The sequence below is a fragment of the Salvelinus sp. IW2-2015 genome, unplaced genomic scaffold (genome assembly GCF_002910315.2).
Source record: "Salvelinus sp. IW2-2015 unplaced genomic scaffold, ASM291031v2 Un_scaffold5483, whole genome shotgun sequence".
Taxonomy (NCBI): domain Eukaryota; kingdom Metazoa; phylum Chordata; class Actinopteri; order Salmoniformes; family Salmonidae; genus Salvelinus; species Salvelinus sp. IW2-2015.
The window spans coordinates 68169-76210 of record NW_019946748.1 but is presented as its reverse complement, the minus strand read 5'-3'; the positions used below and the strand labels follow the sequence as shown (position 1 = coordinate 76210).

Below are 8042 nucleotides of genomic sequence, written 5' to 3'. Positions count from 1 at the left end.
AGGAGGGGACTGGGGAATGGGTTGGTAGTGGGGGGGGGGGGGGGGGAGTGTTGAGGCACACTGCTAAAGGGGAAATAAAAAGAGGAAGGAGGTTAAAATACTGTATCTATGAATACAACATTAGGCTTCATTTTGCAATAGGTCAATTATGTTTGTGGATTGGTCGTATTTAAAAAAAAATATTTTATCAAGGAAATTTTTCATATCAATCAAAATACCCTTTCTGTGGTTTGCAAACATTTTTCCAGGTGGGTGATGCGCACCATATTGGAAGTTCTCATAGACGGTCAGCTAAAAAAGCCTCCATTTACATGTTGCGTAGATTATGAGTAGAATTTATAATAATAATATAATAATAAGGTGGGTGCTTACATTTGTCCTATTTCACACATGTACAAGTGTGTATTATACACATTTGTAACGGCTGTCTATCTCTTCCTCCTCATCTGACGAGGAGAGGCGAGGAGGATCGGAGGACCGATACGCAGAGTGGTAAGTGTCCATGTTTTAATAATATAAACTGAACACTACACAAATAACAAAATAACAAATTGTGACGAACTCAGAGACAATGCAAAACACCTGCCTCTGATTGAGAACCATATCAGGCTAAATGAACAAACCTAAACATAGAAACAAATAACATAGACTGCCCACTCCAACTCACGCCCTGACCATACTAAATAAAGACAAAACAAAGGAAAATAAAGGTCAGAATGTGACAACCGCTCAACTACCTGCCGCCCAATTTCACATTACTTAGGGATTATAATTGGATTTTCGCATTCTAGCTAACAACTGCTACATCCAAAATATGTTTTTTAAAGATCACAAACAAATATAATCTTTGCGACTATTCAAGCAATAATCAAAACATTTTAAGTGTATGAGAAACCAAAAAAGTGTTCGCCCAGCAAAACYTCAATCAAAATTCCCTGAACTGTCATTGGCTATAATCCAAAACTTATTCTGCAGAGGTGCGGAAGTTGGTTGTTAGTAGGGTACGTTGTTAACCTCTGATGTAAAGTCCCTTATTTAGGGGACTAGTCGCGGTTCTGGACTGGTTCTGAGTGACCAAAATGTTTGTGTACAGAACGTTCTATGAACAGTGCAACGTCAATTGCTTTAAACTCAGCAAAACAGCTCTCCCCATTCAGATGGCACCGTTCGCAAGGAGCTAGGCTTTGAAATCTTGCACCTCATTTGCATACGAGTGACTTGTCACATTTTTTGTCCTATCCAGACAAAGGATCTATTCCTCTGGCTGTGAGCATAGGAGCCCCACTTGCTATAGAGCCGGGCTCTCCAATCAATGAAACTCAAGATTCTCAAATGGAGATAACGTTTGCGGTATTAAGTTTTAGCTATGTTGAATGAACAGATTACTATATTCCATATGAAAACCCTTCAGTTGGCATGCTGAATGGCAGTCAATAAACATGATATTTCTGTCACAACTTCCGCCGAAGTCYGCTCCCCTCCTTGTTCGGGCGGCGTTCGGCGGTCGACGTCACCGGCCTTCTAGCCATCGCCGCTCCATTTTTCATTGTTCCATTTGTTTTGTCTTGTTCCCTGCACATCTGGTTTACATTCCCTAATCAACTGCATATATATATATTCCTCTGTTCCCCCCATGRCTTTGTGTGGGATTGTTTTGTTATGTGTTTTGTATTGATGCGCCTAGCTGGTTTTTCCCCAGATACTATGTTTCAACCCGGAGTATGTTTAATTGTTAAAAAGTTTTGCTTATTTGTGATTTTGTCGTTCTTTGCACTTTTGCCTTTGGCTGGAGGTTTGTTGGACACTGTTGCGTCCGTCTGTTGTTTGCTTCTGCCGAATAAAGTGTGCGCCTGATCACAACTCTCTGCTCTCCTGCACCTGACTTCATCACCAGTAGCGCACACGCTGACAAGTTCCCCAGTGTGACTGATAAATAAAATGTATCAGGAACATATTATACATGTAGTTGTATTCATGAACATTGAAGGGAAGAAGTCTGAATTTGCTCTATCTAGTTCTGTTTATCCACCACAAATATTTATTTAGATGGAGACCAAAGTTCACAACTGGTTCCATAGTGGCGACATTCTTATTGATTTCAAGGAGCTGCAAACACAACTCATGGTAACCTTGCAGAATCATCCGTATCAGTGAGCTGTTGTGAAGCTCCTTCTAAGAATCGCTCTTACAAAATAAATGTCATATTTGCATTTTCACATTTGAAATAGCTGCTTTCACATGTTGAGCTGAAATTTTCACGTGAAACCATATGTTCACATGTATTACATTTTAAGATCACATGTTAACACCACCTTTTCGCATGTGAGGAGAATAAAATGTTTTTATCTCACATGTGAATTGCAGTTCCACATGTGAATAATAAAAGTAATGAGTAATGATAACTTTTCTTACCAGTACCGAGTCGATGTGCAGAGGTACAAGTTATTTGACGTACATATGTACAGGAATAAAGTGACGGATAGTAAACAGTAAGCCAACGTCAATTAGTGAGAGCTGAGAGCTGTCAAAAGGAGAATATTCCTTCTTGAAGCCTCACAGGTCATAGACAGCTTGGTTAACCAACTGGGCATAGAGTGGCAAAGATCCACCAGATAAGGCAGGAGTTATGAACAGTTCAAGGAGGTGAGTGAAGAAGAAAGGCCAGCATTGTCAGAGCTACGGAATATCCTCAGGGCCTTGTAGAGAGCTGAGTGGCATAGAAGGCATAGGAAAAAGAGGGCAAGGAAGCGGGCTGCCTTTTTAGCAAATCTCTTTGGATTTACTGAACAGCTGCTAGGTCAGAAGCACAGTGGTCACCTTACCTGCTCCAAAGATGAGATCAACAACCATCTACGCACCACGTACAGCAACGCAATCAGAGAACAAGATGGAGCACGCCAAGGCCTTGATAGATCTACCAGTACCAACCACAGAGTTAAACAAGAAGGAGCCCTGCTGGAAGGATGTACAGGAGGTTGTCAAGAGGGCAAGAGCATCCTGAAGGTGATCTGGAGGAGGGAAAAAGTCTCTCAACAGTGGAGATGTGCAGAAGGATTCTGAAGTAGAAGAACTCGAAGAACATCGACCATTTCAGAACCATCTCGCTGCTCAYTGTTGAAGGAAAGATATTCTTCAGCATTGTGCCCAGCCATCTGACAGACTACTTCCTGAAGAACTCTTACATCAGTCCAGAAAGAAGGGATCCCGGAGGTGAAAGGATGACTGGAGCACACAGGCGTGGTCAAGCAGATAATCAGGGAAGCCAGGGAGAACAGAAGATACCTTGTTGTAATGTGGCTGGACTTCACGAATGCCAACGGCTTCATACCCTACATCCCAGGCAAGATCAGGGATCTCATGCTGAACTACTACAACAGTTTCAGTTTGAGAGTCACCTCTAGGTCCACAACATTGGAATGGCACAGGCCTGGGAATGGAATCATTACGGGCTGCACCATTTCAGTGATCCTGTTCACCCTTGCCATGTCAGCGGAGGTGGAATGTAGAGGCCCGCTAACCAAGTCTGGCGTGCGACAACCTCCTATCAGAGTCTTCATGGATGACCTGACTGTGACAACAACATCCATCCCAGGGAGTAGATTAATTCTGAAGGGGTTGGGGAAGCTTGCCACTTGAACTTCAAGCCAGCAAAGTCTAGATACCTGGTGCTGAAAAGGGGGAAGACTGTGGACAAGTTCCGCTTCACCATTCAAGACACAGAGAAACCGGTAAAGAGTCTGGGCAAGATGTTTGACAGCAGCCTGAGGGATACAGCATCCATCAAGACATCCAACCAGGAGCTGGCTGCAGTGGACAAGTCAGGTTTACCTGGCAAGTTCAAGGCCTGAATATACCAACATGGTGTCCTCCCACGGAACCTCTGGCCCCTCCTTGTATACAAGGTCCCGATTTCTACAGTCGAGCAAATGGCTGGGATTACCTCGAAGCCTGAGCAGCACTGCCCTGTACAGTCAGAAGAACAAACTGAAGCTACCCATCAGCAGCCTGAATGAGGAATTAATGGTGACTCGTACAAGGGAGGTGCTGCAATACAGGGAGTCAAGCAACTCGAAAGTCTCCTAGGCAGGTATAGAGGTGAGGACAGGAAGGAAGTGGAGGGCTCAGGATGCAGTWGAGCAGGCTGTGTCACGGCTATGGCACAGTGTGCTGGTGGGTAATGTGACTCCGGGAAGAGCTGACCTTGGTAGCATTACAACACCACACTACGACCAGGCCCAAGGGAAAGACAGGTGGAAGCTGGTGCTGGAGGAAGTGTGAGCAACAGTTGAGGAGGAGGGAGCCAGTAGGAGGGTAGGAATGCCGCAATAAGATGGGAGAAAATGGTGGAAAGTACATGGTCCGAGCTAGGGCTGGGCGATATGGCCAAAATCTCATATCCCGATAAAGGTAATTTCATATCCCGATAACGATACATATAACGATATATCACATTTCTGTAAATAAATAGTTTATATAAAACGACCACAAGTAAAGGCCTATTTCTGATTACATTTTGAATTATACTCAACAAATAAAGGTACTTACTTATATTTGATTATTTCTCATTTTATTTAGAACCTTTGTGCAAATTTTCAATTAAGCATGTAACAAAATATAATATATCAATGTATAAAATCTAAAAAGGTAAATAGAAAACACTTCAACTATAGTTGCAAACAAAATAAATATAGGCCTAATATATGAATTTTTTGGGGGGGGGGGGGCTTGCCTGTTTTGTGTCACATACCAATTTGCATTTGGTACCTTGGGTCGAGTGTTAGCACCAACTCACGAAACCCCCATTTCTCGACCGTGCAAATTGGGGCCATGTCTTTGCAGATGTAAGTTGTAACGGCAGCTGTTATCTCCTTCCACCTTCGTGATTTTTGTCATATGGTGTTCCGCGGGCAACAGCCTCATGCAACGTCTGAGTCGGGGGTTTGTTTTGAGCACTCGACTGTACTTTTTTGGGTCTCATCCGTAGACTCTCTTCATACTGTTTCACATGATTKTTGCGTAGGTGGTAAAATAGGCTAGTGGTGTTTAAGCCTGTTGTCGGGGCCGGCCTACGGCATATTTTGCAGTGGACGGTTTTCTGGTCCGTGTCAGACTTTTCATACCCAAACCACGTCCGTGCGACCGAAGTAGCCCCTCTTTTAGGTACGGTCTCCGTGCTCTGTGTCACGTTCACTCTCCTCCATGTTTGTTTGTGTTGCAAATTTCCTTCCACACAACGCAAAGCGACGTCCAATTGACWAAAAATATTGCCGTAAAGAGTGTGATTTGCGACATAACAAAATAAATGATAGAGCATAATATGAAACGATAGATGTTTCTCTATCGTCACACGATATATATCGTCATATCGCCCAGCCCTTTTCCGAGCTGTGGAAGGCCGAGCCCCATCGCATCAAGTTCTTGATCCAGGTAGTCTACGATGTCCTGAAAAAGAAAAGGAGAGCCGCACACTAGGAGCTCAGATGCAATAATTAAATAAACAGCCAAGCTGTCTTCATCAGGGTATAGTCTACAACGTCCTACCAAGCCCATCTAACCTGTTCTGCTGTGGCAAGGTCGATTCACAATCATGCTCTCTGCCTAAAGAGAGGAGTACATCCATTCTCAACTGCTGCTCAAAAGCCCAAGGCGAGGGTCACTACCGCTGGTGCCACAACCTGGTGCCTAAAGCCATTGTGGAAACCATCTGTCAGAATGCAGGTATTATGGTTTAAGACAAAAAAACATCTTCAGTGGGATCAGCCACTGCAAGCGCCTCGGACAAGCCATTGCAATCGTCAGAGCCAGGGAAAAGCCAACACCAACTACCAGAACCTCCACAGGTCTTTTCGCAACAGCTCAAGACTGGGAGCTGAAAGTTGACCTGGGAAAGCAGTTCAAGTTCCCAGACATCATCACAGCGACAACACTGAGGCCAGACATTGTGCTGTTTTCCAAAACCTCCAAGCAGGTCATCTTAACGGAGCTCACTGTCCCTTGGGAGGACCGCATTGAGGAGAATGAAAGAAAATATCCCGAAGTACGAGGACCTGGTGGAGCAGTACTGAAGAGCAAGGTCTGAGTCTGTCGAAGTGGGATGCAGAAGGTTCGCAGATCAATCCTTCTACAGGGCATTAAGCCTACTAGGCACCACAGGGAGGAAGGCCATCAAGACAGTGGAAGCAATGCTTTGGCTGTTAATTGTTAATTAACCATGTTAAATTGCAGAAATGTCAACTTCAATCGGGTTGGGATGTCCCAAGGATTTTGGATAGSACAGATCCAAGTGCACATTGAGCTGTGCTAGTGTGCAGGTGTTATCTGCTCTGTTAAACCAAATCTAAAAAGAGGGCAATAAACACAGGTTTTGCAAACAGGTTTTGCCTAGATGGTTAGTTTGTCAGAAATTACTTTTCGTAGCAGGTTAGGAGAACTTACACTGCAGGCTAGGATAATAAACGTAGCATGTTTGAAGAATTAGGTTAGATTTGGGAAAAAGGTTAGGGTTAGCTAAAATGAAAAAAWTTGCAACTTTTGACATCATTTTGATAAACTGTATCCCATCTAGCAACGACCATGCGAAAGTGAGAAGTTTATGTTGAAAACAACAGGCATCCATCTTGGACGTTGTCTCTCGTTCATTTATAAGCTAAGTGCATTCTGCTCCTAAAATGAATACCAACTTTACCCTCTTCATGTTAAAATMAAAAACTGCTGTTGGGTAAACTATACGTCTATACCTGAAAATATATCTACTATGTACAAAATGTATTAGCTAAAACGATTATAACTATTATCGTTTGTAGTTCATGATTAGCCATAATTGTATATTTTTTTGTCTATAATTGTCGGTTATACGGCCAGCTATATGTTTATTGTGCCAGCCCTACTTCTGCAGCTGTTTATTAACAAATAGGCAATACCTGTCACGTTCTGACCATAGTTCTTTTGTGTTTTCATTGTTTTAGTGTTGGTCAGGACGTGAGTTGAGTGGGCATTCTATGTTGTGTGTCTAGTTTTCCTATTTCTGTGTTTGGCCTGATATGGTTCTCAATCAGAGGCAGGTGTTTTGTGTTGTCTCTGATTGGGAACCATATTTAGGTAGCCTGTTTTGTGTTGGGTTTTGTGGGTGGTTGTCTGCTGTCTTTGTGTCTATGCACCAGATAGGACTGTTTCGGTTTTGCCACACATTTGTTATTTTGTAGTGTTCACGGTTTTGTCGTTATTAAACATGATGAACACTAACTACGCTGCGTCTTGGTCCGATCCCTGCTACACCTCCTCTTCAGACGAAGAGGAGGAAAATCTGCCGCTACAATACCAGTTTACTTCTATGATTTCCTAAAAGGTACGTCACTGTTTTAACTTTGGTAATATATGCTATCTAATGTACAGTAGACCGGGACTAAACCTTGCAATGGGTAGGTTATCCCAGTCCACCTGGCCCTTGCTGCTATTCCAGTTTCAACTGTTCTGCCTGCGGTTATGGAACCGCACCTGTCCCAGACCTGCTATTTTCAACTCTTAATGATCGCTATGAAAAGCCAACTGAAAATTATTCATGATTATTATTTGAACATGCTTGTCACTTATGAACATTTTGACCATCTTGGATAGTTCTGTTATAATCTCCACCCGGCACAGCCAGAAGAGGACTGGCCACCCTCATAGCCTGGTTCCTCTCTAGTGTTCTTCCTAGGTTTTGGCCTTTCTAGGGAGTTTTTTCCTAGCCACCGTGCTTCTACATACCTGCATTGCTTGCTGTTTGGGGTTTTAAGGCTGGGTTTCTGTACAGCACTTTGAGATATTAGCTGATGTACGAAGGGCTATATAAATAAAACTTGATTTGATGATCCTTTGGAACAGGATTGATCATCAGGTGTTAAAGGGATAGTTCACCCAAAAATAAAAATTTACATTGATTTACTTATCCTGTAAGCAGTCTATGGAAAAGGTATGAAGCAATCCATGATTTGGTTTAGTTTTCCTAGCAGTTTGCGCATGAAAACGTTAGCATTTGTGGGCACAATCCAATACCAAGTCAT

General features: G+C 43.0%; 1 pseudogene; it reads left to right on the top strand.

The window, feature by feature from the left end:
* The first annotated feature begins 2046 nt into the window (after positions 1-2046).
* On the top strand, positions 2047-6209 carry LOC112078274 (uncharacterized; annotated as a pseudogene).
* The last annotated feature ends 1833 nt before the right edge of the window (positions 6210-8042 follow it).